Source organism: Maylandia zebra, linkage group LG12 (genome assembly GCF_041146795.1).
Source record: "Maylandia zebra isolate NMK-2024a linkage group LG12, Mzebra_GT3a, whole genome shotgun sequence".
Lineage (NCBI taxonomy): Eukaryota > Metazoa > Chordata > Actinopteri > Cichliformes > Cichlidae > Maylandia > Maylandia zebra.
In genome coordinates, this window is record NC_135178.1 from 26,474,920 (window position 1) to 26,488,017 (window position 13,098).

Below are 13,098 nucleotides of genomic sequence, written 5' to 3' on the forward strand. Positions count from 1 at the left end.
AACAAAACAAAAAAAAAAAGAAGCATCTAACACACCACTACCTGTGGTGACTTGATCTGATAGAAGTCCCAGCCAAAAGAATCCCCTTTGTGTAAAACCAACTCATCATCTCCCAATGTGAACAATGTATCTTTCTCTGAAAACTAATTTCCCTGTGAAAATGGGGTTTTAAGTCTTTCGAGGCCCCTTTTAGAGCCTAATAAACTAATTCCAAGGCTGATGCCGAAAGAGGCTTATTTCAATTTCACAAGGCTTTGTTCGAATTTGTTTTACATTATGATGCTGCTGGGCAGAGGAGGGGGGTTGTTGGGTAATGTTCTCTCTTGTTTTTTTTTTAATGTATTCAGGTATCTTGTTTTGTTGTTTGAGCTCCTCGCACTGTAAAAGCGAGAAAGGAAAAATATGTACAAGCTCAGTCTGGCTCGTTCTCCCGTTCCCTCTGCGTGCCTGTCCTTCTGTGTCTGCTGATGTGCAATACAGAGAATAATGGGTCACACATCTACTCTAAAATGGTGTATATTAAAATGATAAAAATCGTGCTCTCACCGATGCCTAGCCGCAGTGCTGGAAAAGAAGCCCGCGTCTTTCTGCACCACTTTAAGGCTGTCTTTCCATAAAATAAATATTTTTGCTGCACATTAAAGCAAAGTAAATCTCCATAAACCCAGTGATTATTCTCACTATTTTCCAGTTGGCCCGAATAAGCCAGGCAGCCTCATACCAACTGTTGTAAGTCCCTCACAAACAAGCAAACACACACACACACACACAAAATAAAGGACATAGACATGGAGTGAAAGTTGGACGAGTTTATCCTTGTCTGTTTGTTGTGAGCCGACAATAACAGCTATAGAGATGGATTTCATCACATAAAAAACACAAACAAAGAACATGAATGAGTAAAGTTGCAGGCACATCAAAAACCTCCTGAGGGAAAGTAATACGTGCAAAACTGTGGTTAACACACAGGGTGCAGAGCAGTGTAATTGCAGCCACTAATGACTATAATAATATACTTTAACACTGGGCTGCTCAACTCTGGGCTGCCTCTGCTGATTGCAATCATTGTTAATTGCACGTGTTTGAGCCAATTAAGAACAGTAGCAATTTCAACTGTTGCTGCCCTGACTATGTCCGTCTCATTCTAGCAAGTTTACCGAAAATCAGCTTTTCGTTTTATGAAAAACATTTTTTTAGGGGGGGGGGAAATGTAATCACGGAAATGAATAAAGTGAGGAGTAAGCAATAACTTCAAAAAACTAATTATCGTCAGAGCAAGTAGTGCTAGACGTGCCTTTACAAGACACAAAGATTATGTGTCTGTTTGTTCAGATTAACAACACAGCCCAGGGGAAAGTAAACCTCTAACAGCCTTTAGCCTTCTGTTCTTACTGGAAACTAAATATTGTGCCTGAAAGTACACCAAAACCAATAAAATAACTTTTAAAATGTGAGTTTTATTTCATACGGATAATGCTTTTCCCGATAAATGTAGCGCCACACCTACGATCTGACTGGCCACCCGAGAGGCCACCTCAGTTCTGGATAAATGTGTTCAAAGATATTCTGTATCCAAGACATGAAAACTCACGGATATTCAGAAATATGAAAGCGAGAACTCCAAGCACAAGTGAAAGGAGTAAATAACGATGCTCCCCATTGACTTCCATGTCCTATCCCTCAAACACAGGCGCTGCATCTCAAGGACATGTCAGAGCCTCACCCTTTTAAAATCAAACCAAGTGCACTACTTTAACATTAATCATTGTAATGTTGGGTAAATAGATCAGATCAAAACACATTTACTGAGCTGAGACTGGAAGTGCTGTTGATGACATGATTTTTTTTAAAACTTGAATCTCTGGGTTGACATTGTAGGCACTGCAGCCTGAAGATGGTGTTTAGAAAGTCTCAATATCACTTTTATATTCTAAATATCACAATTAGTTGTATTCTAACTTATTAATAACATGCTTCATGAATTTTAAACAGCTGCACTCACATCTTAACCACATAAGTTTGAATACTTTCACTGGCTGGCAGTGCAAACTAAAGATTGTTTACTGGCAATTGTATCTCCACCACCACTCCATCCTCCTTGCACAGTACTCGTATGCTCTTGCAGCCAAGAGGAAACACTGTTATAGGAGTCAACAAGCCTCATATTGGTTGCATCTAACAGTACAGAAAAGAAGAAACCTTCTTGACATTTTTACATGTACTTGGTAACAATAATCTGCACAACAAAGATGAGAAAATACGCAAGCTTTATTGGACAGTCACACAACAAATGGTCGCTTTGCTTTTATGCCACAAATAGCAGCATGGGGCACTTTACAAGCCTCTCCAACAGTCAGAGCGTGGTCAGGGAGAGCAGTGTCATGCCTATAAATATCACCCCTCGCCAAGTCCTGGCATGATGGAACCAGCCGAGCTAGCTAGACGCTGAGGTAACATGTCATTGTGCGGAAACTAAAGCTATTGACAGGCATCCAACTGGCCCGTACTGCAGTGAAATGCTACCCCTAAAGTTACACAGGCACATCTGACTCACGACAGAATGGCTTTCCTTAACTTCCAGTGCCTTCTCTTTTTTTTCTCTTTTTACATTAAGGGCCTTGATGCCTCATTAAGTTTCCCCTTTATGAGACAAAACCATTTGGAAATGTACTGTATACTTCATCGCTGCCACTTAGGCTAAAAAGAAAAATGTTCCAAACATATTCTGCAAAAAGAAAAAATATAATTGTGTAAGAACTTATAAAGCGAAGCTGTACAATTTTCCAATTCTGAAAACACTTGTGATAGGTCTTTTGCGGTTATCCTTGTTCTTCAGGGTACATCAATACATCACCATTAAAATCAGAGCCGTGCATGCCTCTGTGCGTGGTTGTGTTTGTTACCATCCCCATTCCCCTGTTTGAATAGCAGTATAATAGCTTTTACTCATAATACCTATAACTAAGTAAAAAACAGTCATCTTTAAATGGAAAAAAAACCATCTCTTCTAACATTTTTTAGGCAGATCAGCCTCATTCATTCACTGACCATCACTTCTGAGTGTCTGCATGTGTATTTTCACAGATTGAGACTCTCGGGGGACTATACTCTGAATTTCACCTGCTGCACCCATGTAGCTTGCACACACACAGATACATAGTGCCAGCAGCCATTTCACCATGCTCCTGAATGCCATTAATTCCTGTGCCACATCTCCTTAGGTGAGAAACTGGTGACAGAGGCAACCTCGGTGAGAGAAATGTTCCTCCTCTGCATCGCCGTCCCTCTCTTTTCTCTTTCCATCCCTTCAGTTCCATCCATATTCAGCAGGTTGAGGCATGCGGAATGAGGAGAGACGGAAGAGGAAGGTGGAGATGGGGAGAAAGGGGGAAGTTGGTGTGGGTGATTGTAAATTCAGCACCAGCGCGTCTTGTTGCACGAGAATGACCCATCATTTCACACTGGGCCAAATGGCATGAATTCATAAATATAAATAACAGCAGCAAATTCATCTTTTCAGGATGGCGTACAGAAGCACAGGCAGGGCCACATTAGAATAAAGATGCCTTCTCTCTCACTATCTTTCTATCCTCTTATTATTACCCACTGCACACCCTTCTTGCCTTCTTTATCAACTTCCACGTTTTCCCAGCTCCTTCTTCCTAATTTCCCTTTTCCTCCACTATCTGCTTCCCTTTTTTGTTGTTGTTGTTCTCTTCCAACCAGTGCATATCTACTTCGTGATGATTATGTGGGAAGAGCAGACGAGTACACAGTTTTTCTTGCTCTCTTATGGAAGAATATGCATTAGACCTAACTCCCCTTGCACACTTTTCTACAGTATTGAAACTGCTTTTGAAAAATGTTTCAGGTGTAGGTTTAGGGGTGAAAGAACACACAAGAGACCTACCAAGCTGAAGTAGGAAGCAGCAAATGAGTGGGAAGAGATTGGCCTGGGCCGCTGACAGTTGGATTGATTAACAGCTTGGCTCTGCCTCTGAAAAACTGACATCCTTTGATTTTGTACAGTTCTTCAGTTCTTTTCGCTGCAAATTTCCATCCGCCCTACCCCCTTTGATTGTTCAGCTCGCTGCTTTATATTCTTCTTGACAATACTCAGTCAAACGTACACACACAATCAACAGTTCTGAATGTGGCTGTACACACCGAGAGGCACACAAAACATTATACCAAGGGCAGATACAACTGATTAGTCAAACTGCCACCTCTCCACACCACCAACGCTAATGGTTACCACAGTAGTCAGAGATAAATATGTCCAATCAGAGACAATCACTGAGCGGGCTGAAGAGGCAGGTGAACTAATGACAAGGATGGAAGAGAATGATGAAATCCTCTCACAGAGCCTGACAGTCATTTGGCAACAGTGAAAACAAGTGGGTTTATTTTTTTTTCCTCATGCATCAGGTGGGAACGAATGACACCCACAGCCTCCATCTCTCTCTCTCTCGTTCATCCTTCTATCAAGCTCCCCCCTCACGGTCTCTCCAACTCCATTTGCCACTTTTCTGTAATAAAAACTCCACCTGAAGGGATTAAACAAATGTAAATACAGGTAAAGTATAATAGCTAGACCAGCACACCATGCTTTTACTCTTTCAACTTTATGTTGAAATGAATATGCAGGCCAAAGTACAACAGACTGCAGCTGCTGAAAATGTTTGAGTGTGAGTTCAGAAAAATAACTGAATAGCTGGATTACTGCCACTCAAGCCTAATTTTAGTGGCAGGTGTAGAACTTTGCTAGAGGTTGAAGCAGGTAATGACTAATAAAAAAGGAGGCAATGTATTTTTCTTTTCTTTTAAGATGTGCTGCAATGCAGAAAAATCTAATCAGACAAGTGTTATTGTTATCGTCAGGATTATTTTACACTTTTCATTGAAGATTTGGGAAAAAGGAGGGGACAATAAAAGCTAAACATCTGATTTATTAAAAATTTGAAACTCGCTGCTGCTACCTATTTGAAATATTTCTGATTGGTCGGTATTTAAAAAAAAAAAAAGCTCTTTCTTTGGCATAGCATTTTGTTTTCATGTAGTTTTTCATTGCTACTAGTCTGTAGCTGATACAGATCAAACTGCTGCTAACAAATAGGCCCCACTTTATTGCTCTGCTGTTTAATTTTTTTGCAAGTCTGCCAGCTTCTAAGTAATATCAATATATCTGTACTCAACGTCAGCGAACAACGCCAAAGTATTACCTGGTCTGTAATCAGTTCATGCAACCCCTGCATATGGCCCGCCTAAACGATCCTTCTCAGGCAGAGAACCAGCGCATTACTCAGGCCAGCACATGTGTCATAAGCCCTCTGTTGAGTGAATTTATAATGGAAACACAGAGCACAAGCAAAGAAGAAAATGCACTTAAGGGGTGCTTAATCACAGATGTGGCTCCTTGGTCTAAATCAGAAATGGATGAGGAAAACTGGAACTATATGGGCGCATGGATGTTCCAGCACTTTGTGGAGAGCAAAAAGGCTCCGAGGCATTAATGATGAACACTATACAGTTATTCATCTTCCAGATTTAGAGCTTTAAGGAGTTCTTCAAATAATAATGACTCTGAAAAGATTCAACAAAAAGGTCTTGCTTGGGAGAACATGGTTGATCTAATGTATAGGACTTCGGCCGATGGCGGCGCCAGATTTTAAATCTCTCAAAACATATAAGAGAAAGGTCATACGTGGCTCGTTTTTTTATTCAACCCCGAAATTTTCATGTTGTTTTCCTGTTGCTGCTAAAGGCTCTTTATGGAAAATGGGTACGGTGTTACATGCCAAACAAAGGTCAGTACGTGTGTGTGGAAAACTGAGTCGTGTCAAATCACAAAGGTCAGTATGACGCCTGCTTGCGAGAGGTAAGAATTTCTGTGAGTGACTGGTGCCTTCGGTATGAAGAAAAGGCCGCATCTGCTCAGTTTATTCACAGGATCTCAGATATTGCAACATTATAACAAGAAAATTAAAACAGATGAACAGTTAATACTGTTCTGCCCATATTCGCGCACTTTACAGTACTTTAGATGTGGGTAAGCAGTTTCACGCTTTAGTCATCTTGTAGGTGTAACTACCGCTAATGATTGCTCTGCAAAATCACATTACAGCTGTGGACTATGAGGCCATTTCACAGAATTAAGCGCACCCCGTACTGCAAACAACATTTGCTTGTGATGTTTCTCGGATAGTTACACTCCCATCCCTGTATACAGTGTTAAACAAATTTAAGAGTGTTTCCATTAACACAAATCACTTGATTTAAACATCACTGAAACTTTATGGGAACCTCTGGAGCATCAAACGCAACAGAGATTTACACCCTCGCCTCTATCCTTCAAAGAAATGGAGGCTTCTTCGGCACTGAAGAAGTATCGTAGCACACAAATGGAACCGAAATAGAACATAATAAAGATAATGTATGTGCATGTGTCAGTAATAAAACTCGCGCACTAATATCTCTAATAGTCGATTAATATATTTATTTATAAGGAGAATAATCGTTTTCTACTTAGTCAGTTGCGATGTACTCGTTCTGCACAGCCACACAGTGTTAAAGAAAAGAGTCTGAAAATCGAGTGCTGCAAACAGACAACAAAGCAATAATGTCACCTCGGAGAAAACGTGTTTAGTTTGAAAGTCCAGGGTCCACTGCTGACACTCGAGTTCCTTTTGATGGAACCAAGACAAACTGCATTTATTGAAATGTCAAAAACGGTTGAACTAGCATTCCAGACGACTGGCCAGCGTCAACATACACTGCTGTTTATTTCCTTAACACCTCGCTAAGTTGACTAAACGGACATCCCACGGGTCTACTCGCTACATCACCACTGCTCCACTGAAACTGTAAAGAATCGCATTAGATTCTTATATTAATCTACACAACATGATGGAAACCAAATTATAGGAGGTGGCTGTGGCCTTAACGCTTCTTCTACCCATCTTATTTCTGTGGCTTCTTTCTGGTGTGGGTCTGTGTTGGATATTCTAACAACTAGCCTTTATCACACACACACGCTGCCTCTCCTCGCCGTATGCAAAAGGTGTAGAAAAAAGGCAGTGAAAATGATAACTGATAACCCCCCGGGGCAAATACAGCAGGTGGCTGAGGAAGAACTGTAAGCGTATGAATGCGCTTTCATCATCCTGCAGATCAAAACAGCACACTAAGGATGGCTTGTTTGATCTTAAGAAATTATGATGTAGTTAATGCCTGAGCAGAATCTGGAGCTTAAAAATCCAATGGCTCTGTACCAAAGAGGGACAAAAATGTCAACTTCGCATCAGCAGGCCGGGATACCTGGAAGTCGATTCCTTTATCTTTAGGAAAATGTCAAAAAAGAGCAATATGCGGAACCTATCTATATGAGAGTCAAATGTCCGTAGCTATACTCTGATCATAGAGTAAATCAAAAACCGCATACAAAAGTATTAACTAACTACAAAGAGCAGTTAGCTCATTATTTATCACATTCAAATGTTTTGGGGTTTTTTTTAAACAAACTAATTAACAACAAATTTCTATCTCACACTTTTTCAGCAGCTAGTGAGCTATCAGCACGGAAAGTTGGTCTTTATTCCTGGTTGTAATCCCCGATTGGTCAACTGTTTATCCAGCTGGCACATACAACTGTCTCAGTGAGTACAAAGGAATTTCTGTCTGAATTACTGAAGAAATCAAAACAGGCTCAATATTCAATATAATTATTTTTCTTGGAGAACTGTTACAGGACGAACAACGAGGCAGCGCGTAGAAATGCAGAGCGGGTTGGTCTTAAACATTAGAATCACTATAGAATGTAATGTTAAGACTTTTCGTCAAGTTAAGTAGGCATGTAGACCGTCTGCAGGCTCAGTGTTTCAATTTGAAATAAAATAATGAGTCTGTTTTTTATTTAATAGGTTTAATTCAGCAGGTTCACTTCAATAAAGAAAGAACTGCACTGGATGGCAGAGATATAGGTCTCAAGTCCAAGGGCTTGAATTATATGAAAACATAGAGATAGTGTTTTGGAAAAAAGCCCCATTCTATTTAAAATTTGGGAAAATCTTTTGCCATCTTTAACCCATATACATTATTAGTCAGTATATCATCCCTTCATGCACTCTCCTGGGTGTTTCATGCAGTCTCCTTCAGCTTTTCCTTGTTCTTTTTCTCTAGCAAATATCATGCATCTCAGCCAGACTGAAGACAGCTGATTGATTCAATCAGTTTAGGTTATTCCACGCCTTTACCTAAAGGTTGTTTACAGTCATTGTCCTGCTGAATGATGAAGCTACTTTGGCTCCACATTTCAGAATCCCCCCTCTCTACATTCACATTCATTCTGCTGCTAACGTCGGTAGTAAAATTGTGGATAAATGTCAGTGTGTCAGCTCCATTCGCAGCTGTAAGAGCCCAAGCCATGACAAAACCGCCATGTTTGACAGATGAGGCGGTTCGCTGTGAGTCATCTGCAGTTTTTCTTTTCCACCACTTTTCGTTTACATAATTGTAATAAAAAAGTTTTCTTTTGTTTCAGTTTTGTTGAAACAGTCCACCAGTTGTTGTTTTTTTTGTTGTTGTTTTTTTACCTCTAATGCGGCCTACAGGAAAGTTGCATCTTGTTTTGTATCCACTGAGGTTAAGGTCATGGATAACTGAATACCTACATTCAGGGGAGCATTCTTGACATGCTGTGCAGCCGTAGAGAAATTTTGCTTAACAATGCAAATGATTTTCTAGTTATCCACCAGACCTTTGCCCTTTGGTCCAGCAGGGCATCATCTCACATGTACTTCTTCTTTAGTGCTGAATTAAACTACACAAATGCAAGCAAAGACCTGGTATCCATTATTATATATTAAATAAAATGTGTTAAAGACCAGATACATTTATATTGTGATATGGTGGTATAGAAAAAAGGTTGATATGCCTATCTTTAACGGTCATCAAGATTATTGGGCGTTAATCACATATATGGGAGTTTTGTTGTTACAAATTCTATGGCTACAGCTGTCAAAGAGGTGGTCATTGTTAACCTGGGCCCTGGAAGATCCAGTATGGAAATCTCGTTCTTTATGATCTGCAAGTTTAGCTCAACTAAGATTTTATGTTGGATGCCCTTCCTCATTCAACCCTCTCAGTTCATCCAGGCTTGGGTCCCGGCTTGGGATTACACTGCCAAATGAAGCCTAAAATAATGTGCAAAGATGCAAATAAACTTACCACACAGAATATCAGAGACATTTCTATCTTTGTAATGTAGAGTAAAGAGATAAAAAGGAAGAGGAAGGAGCAGAAAGAAGCTTTAACATGGGGGTCTAACAAGGACTGACTTGCTTCTAGAAGAATTGCAGTTACAGTTATTTACAGCATCAGCTTGGCTCTTCACCCCCAGAAATTGCCACTTAAACAAAACACAGACACAAGGACGATCACATGACTTGGCATGGCTTAAGAAACAGAAACTTAAGAAACTTGACAACTGTGACTAATGGCAGGGCACTACTGGTGCTTTAGTTAAGCTTTGTAGTAAAATATACTGTACAACTAAATGGAGTATTTGATTAGATGTTTCTTTTATTTTTAATACAAGCACAGATTGTCTTGTTATAAACAGTATGTGTGTAAATCATAATTGAGAAATATTTGAAAATTTTGACATGTGCTCACTGATGCTGGTACAAATCAGCCACGTGGCGCTGTTATCTGGAGTTACTGGTGCCCTATACTTCTTTCTTTGCCATGAAAATTTGGCATTACCTTAACTTTTTGTGTGAAGCCTCTTTGTAAAACAGTGATGCATGTCCCAGGGTGACTGGTGGGGGTAGTGCACTCAGCTACTATCTGAGCCAAGTTTCCTCGAATACCAATGGTTTGTAAAAACACACCAACAGTGCCAAATAACTGGCTAAAGCATTCATCTCTCATTTCTAATCCTTGTTAATATTATTATTTCTTTTAAAATTCTAAAGCTGAAAAATCTGTCTCTTTAACTTAACAATGTCCCCATTTTTCCAACCTCTCATCACTCATTCCTTCCCTCTGATCTCTTCTTTACCACTTCCCTCTTTGGCAGAATGATGGAGTAGGGATGTCAATGGAGAGGCATGACAGTCAGATCGTTGGCTGTCACATAGACTGATGTTTGTTTCTTCCCACTTAGACAAATCTGACAGTTTAACAATGAACTTCTCAATGTCCAAACACTTGCTGCGCCTACACGTATACTTTCAGATGTACACAATCATCACACTCGGAAGAGCTATAAGTTGAGCAAGCACCCCGCTGTGTTCGAATAAACGCAAACACGGATACACTGCCACGTGGTCAGATTGGTACTCTGGATCTCATATCACATGGAGTGTGATGAGTTGGAACAAAGAATGTCGGGTCAAAAGGAAACAATGTTTTTAACACTCAGATGCGACTGTTGTTAAGATGTTAATAACAGACATCCTCTTAAGTTAAAGGAAATTCAACCTGCAGTATGCACGGTCAACTGCTACTTTCTAATGTACACCTGGGTTAACTGCTCATTAATTCAAATATCTAATCAGCCAATCACATGCACCATGTGCATATACTGTAAGCATGGAGACGTCAAAAGGAGCATCAGAATGGAGAAGAAAGGTGGAATATGGCGTGTTTGCTCATGTCAGATGGGCTTGTCCAATTATTTCAAAAACTGTTGATTAACTGAGCCTCAGTCTCAACTTTAAGGTCAAAATGAAAATAAAGTAATGACAACTAACCAACTGTGACCAAAAGTTCCACTACGATCTAAATTTGGTGTCACCTAAAAAGAATAACGTCTAAAAACAAAAAATTCTGTATGGTTACTAAGAGATCAACAGTTTAATCATTAGCATGTTAAATATCCAAAACACAAGAAAGAATATTAGGTTAGTGAATATAAAATAATACAAGACAAAACAGTGATTTAATCTTAAAATCTTCTTATTCTTCTTTAACAGAACAACTACATGCAGAGGTGGTTTTTTTTCCCTTTGCAGGTGTTTACAGTTGGACAGGGGTTTGATATCCTTCCTACTAGCTCAGCTTCTTCAATAATAGATGCCTGTAAGACGTTACTGTTCTATCTCCAGCTAGGGGGCCGTGAGCCAGCGGTTGCGATGGCTTGTGGAGGGTTATTCATAGAATGCGTGCACACAAGTGCGCACATATACACATGCATGCACACTCTTCCCATTTCAACCATGCAATCCTGCTCCCTCCTCTCCCAGCTGCCCTATTAAACTGAAGAATCTCGGGAAGTGAAATGAAACTAGTAAATCTTGACTGCTTTTATGATTGACTTGATATGATTTGTATTATAATTTGGACCCGGTGCTCCATCTTGCTCTCTCCTGCTGCCTCCCACCAACTTACTCCCTCCCCCCTTACTACTCCTTTCATTACTTAGATTGGCTCTTGTGAAATAGGCCATGGGGTCTTCATAACGCGCATATATTCATATGTATACACACATGCTCAACTTTAAAACCTTGCGGTCTCTTAATAAGTAGTTCTAAATGTGGCGTAAAGGCAGCAGAATGTAGGGAGCACTTAAATGTTTTAAAAGTGTCCAACTTTCACCTCAGTATGAGGAGAAAGCTTGAATGTGTAGATGAGATGAACACTTACAGCAAAAAACTGAGAACAAACAACGCAATCAGACCCCTCCCTGCACAGATTGGGCTGGCTTCATAAATTAATGTATGAGAAAGCCTGCAGAGATAACCATTGGGCATAAGGGCCTCGGAGAGAATCATTATATCGACTAGGTGATGGACTAACTGACGGACTGACAGACTGATGGAGTGACTGTCTGAATGAATGCTTTGAAATGCAGGCAGTTTGAAGCTGAAAGTCTCAGGGTCTTTGACCATCTGACTCTGAACAGACAAAAGGCAAGAGAGGGCAGCTTTTCCAACTACGGGCCCTTTAGCCTTCTGTGACTTCATCAGAAGAAATGATAACTACAACTCCGGCTTCCACTCTGCTTGGCTGATGCCCTAGGGCAACACTTTCCTCACCGTTCTCCCTCTGTTAGTGAGAGCATCTGTTGAAAATGAAGGCCAAGTCGTAAGTGCTGGCCAGGCCTTTCTACTTCACGCTCAGATCAGGAGCCTAAGCACCTGCAACACCCTTCTTTATAAAACTACTTTTTTTCTAGTGACAATTTGCCAATGAGAATTCAAAAAGCAGGTCTTATCGGAGTAACAGCAGAGAGCGAGCCTTCGCCTAAGTAGCTTTTTAACCTTCTTTTCAAACTAGCTTTTATGTACAGAGAGTTTTTACAAACAGATTTTACATGAGCAGGACAGACTGCTCTGCCCACTCTCTATCACGGTCATTAGAATCCATAAAATGAAACCCAACTCTCAGTCTCCTTACTATCACTGTTTAACTTCTAACCACTATTTTTCCCAGCATAGCAAAAATATCTCCTATGTAGCGAGAATTAACTCTGGCCAAGCTTCTGACACAGCCACAGAAGGGCCTACAGCCACACATCTGTCTCCAAAGCTAAATGAGTCACAGAAGCCTGGGCCCAGTTACCTGCTGGGGCCCCATGTCTGTCCCAGTTGCTGACCACAGGAACACACATGTGCACAATTTTACACAAGGACACAGGCAGAGCGGCAAATACACACACACATATGCACGCCCTTTCTCTCCGCGATTTTCCAGTCTCCTGCGGATGGCACGTGTTATATCAACAACCTTTCCTGCCAATATCATCTCTTTTTAACAAAGTAGGAGCAAATCATTCAGTCTACATTCTGTGGTGAGAGGCCAAGGCAAACTGGATCTGCTGAGGCAATGGCATAGAAGCTCCTGGGACCGGGAGCAAAGCGGGGCAGAGAGGAAATGAGAGGAGAGAAGAGGAAACAAGGAAAGAAGGAAAAGAGGAGAGGTCATATAAGAGGAGACACGAGGAAAGAGCAAAGTATGGCACAGGAAGCACATTAAATCTATCTGTATGGTAATGCTATTACCTCCCATCCGATCAGCATGGTCCCCTCCGCACTAACTGGCTACCCTCTAGCTTTCATTAGCAACATGAATTATGGATCTGCTCTTGCATCTAAA

The 13,098-nt window shown here is 40.6% G+C and overlaps 1 protein-coding gene across 2 annotated transcripts in view; it reads right to left on the reverse strand.

The window, feature by feature from the left end:
- Nucleotides 1–13,098, reverse strand: part of fbxl17 (F-box and leucine-rich repeat protein 17) — a 233,582-nt gene that overhangs the window by 102,628 nt on the left and 117,856 nt on the right. The window lies entirely within an intron of this gene.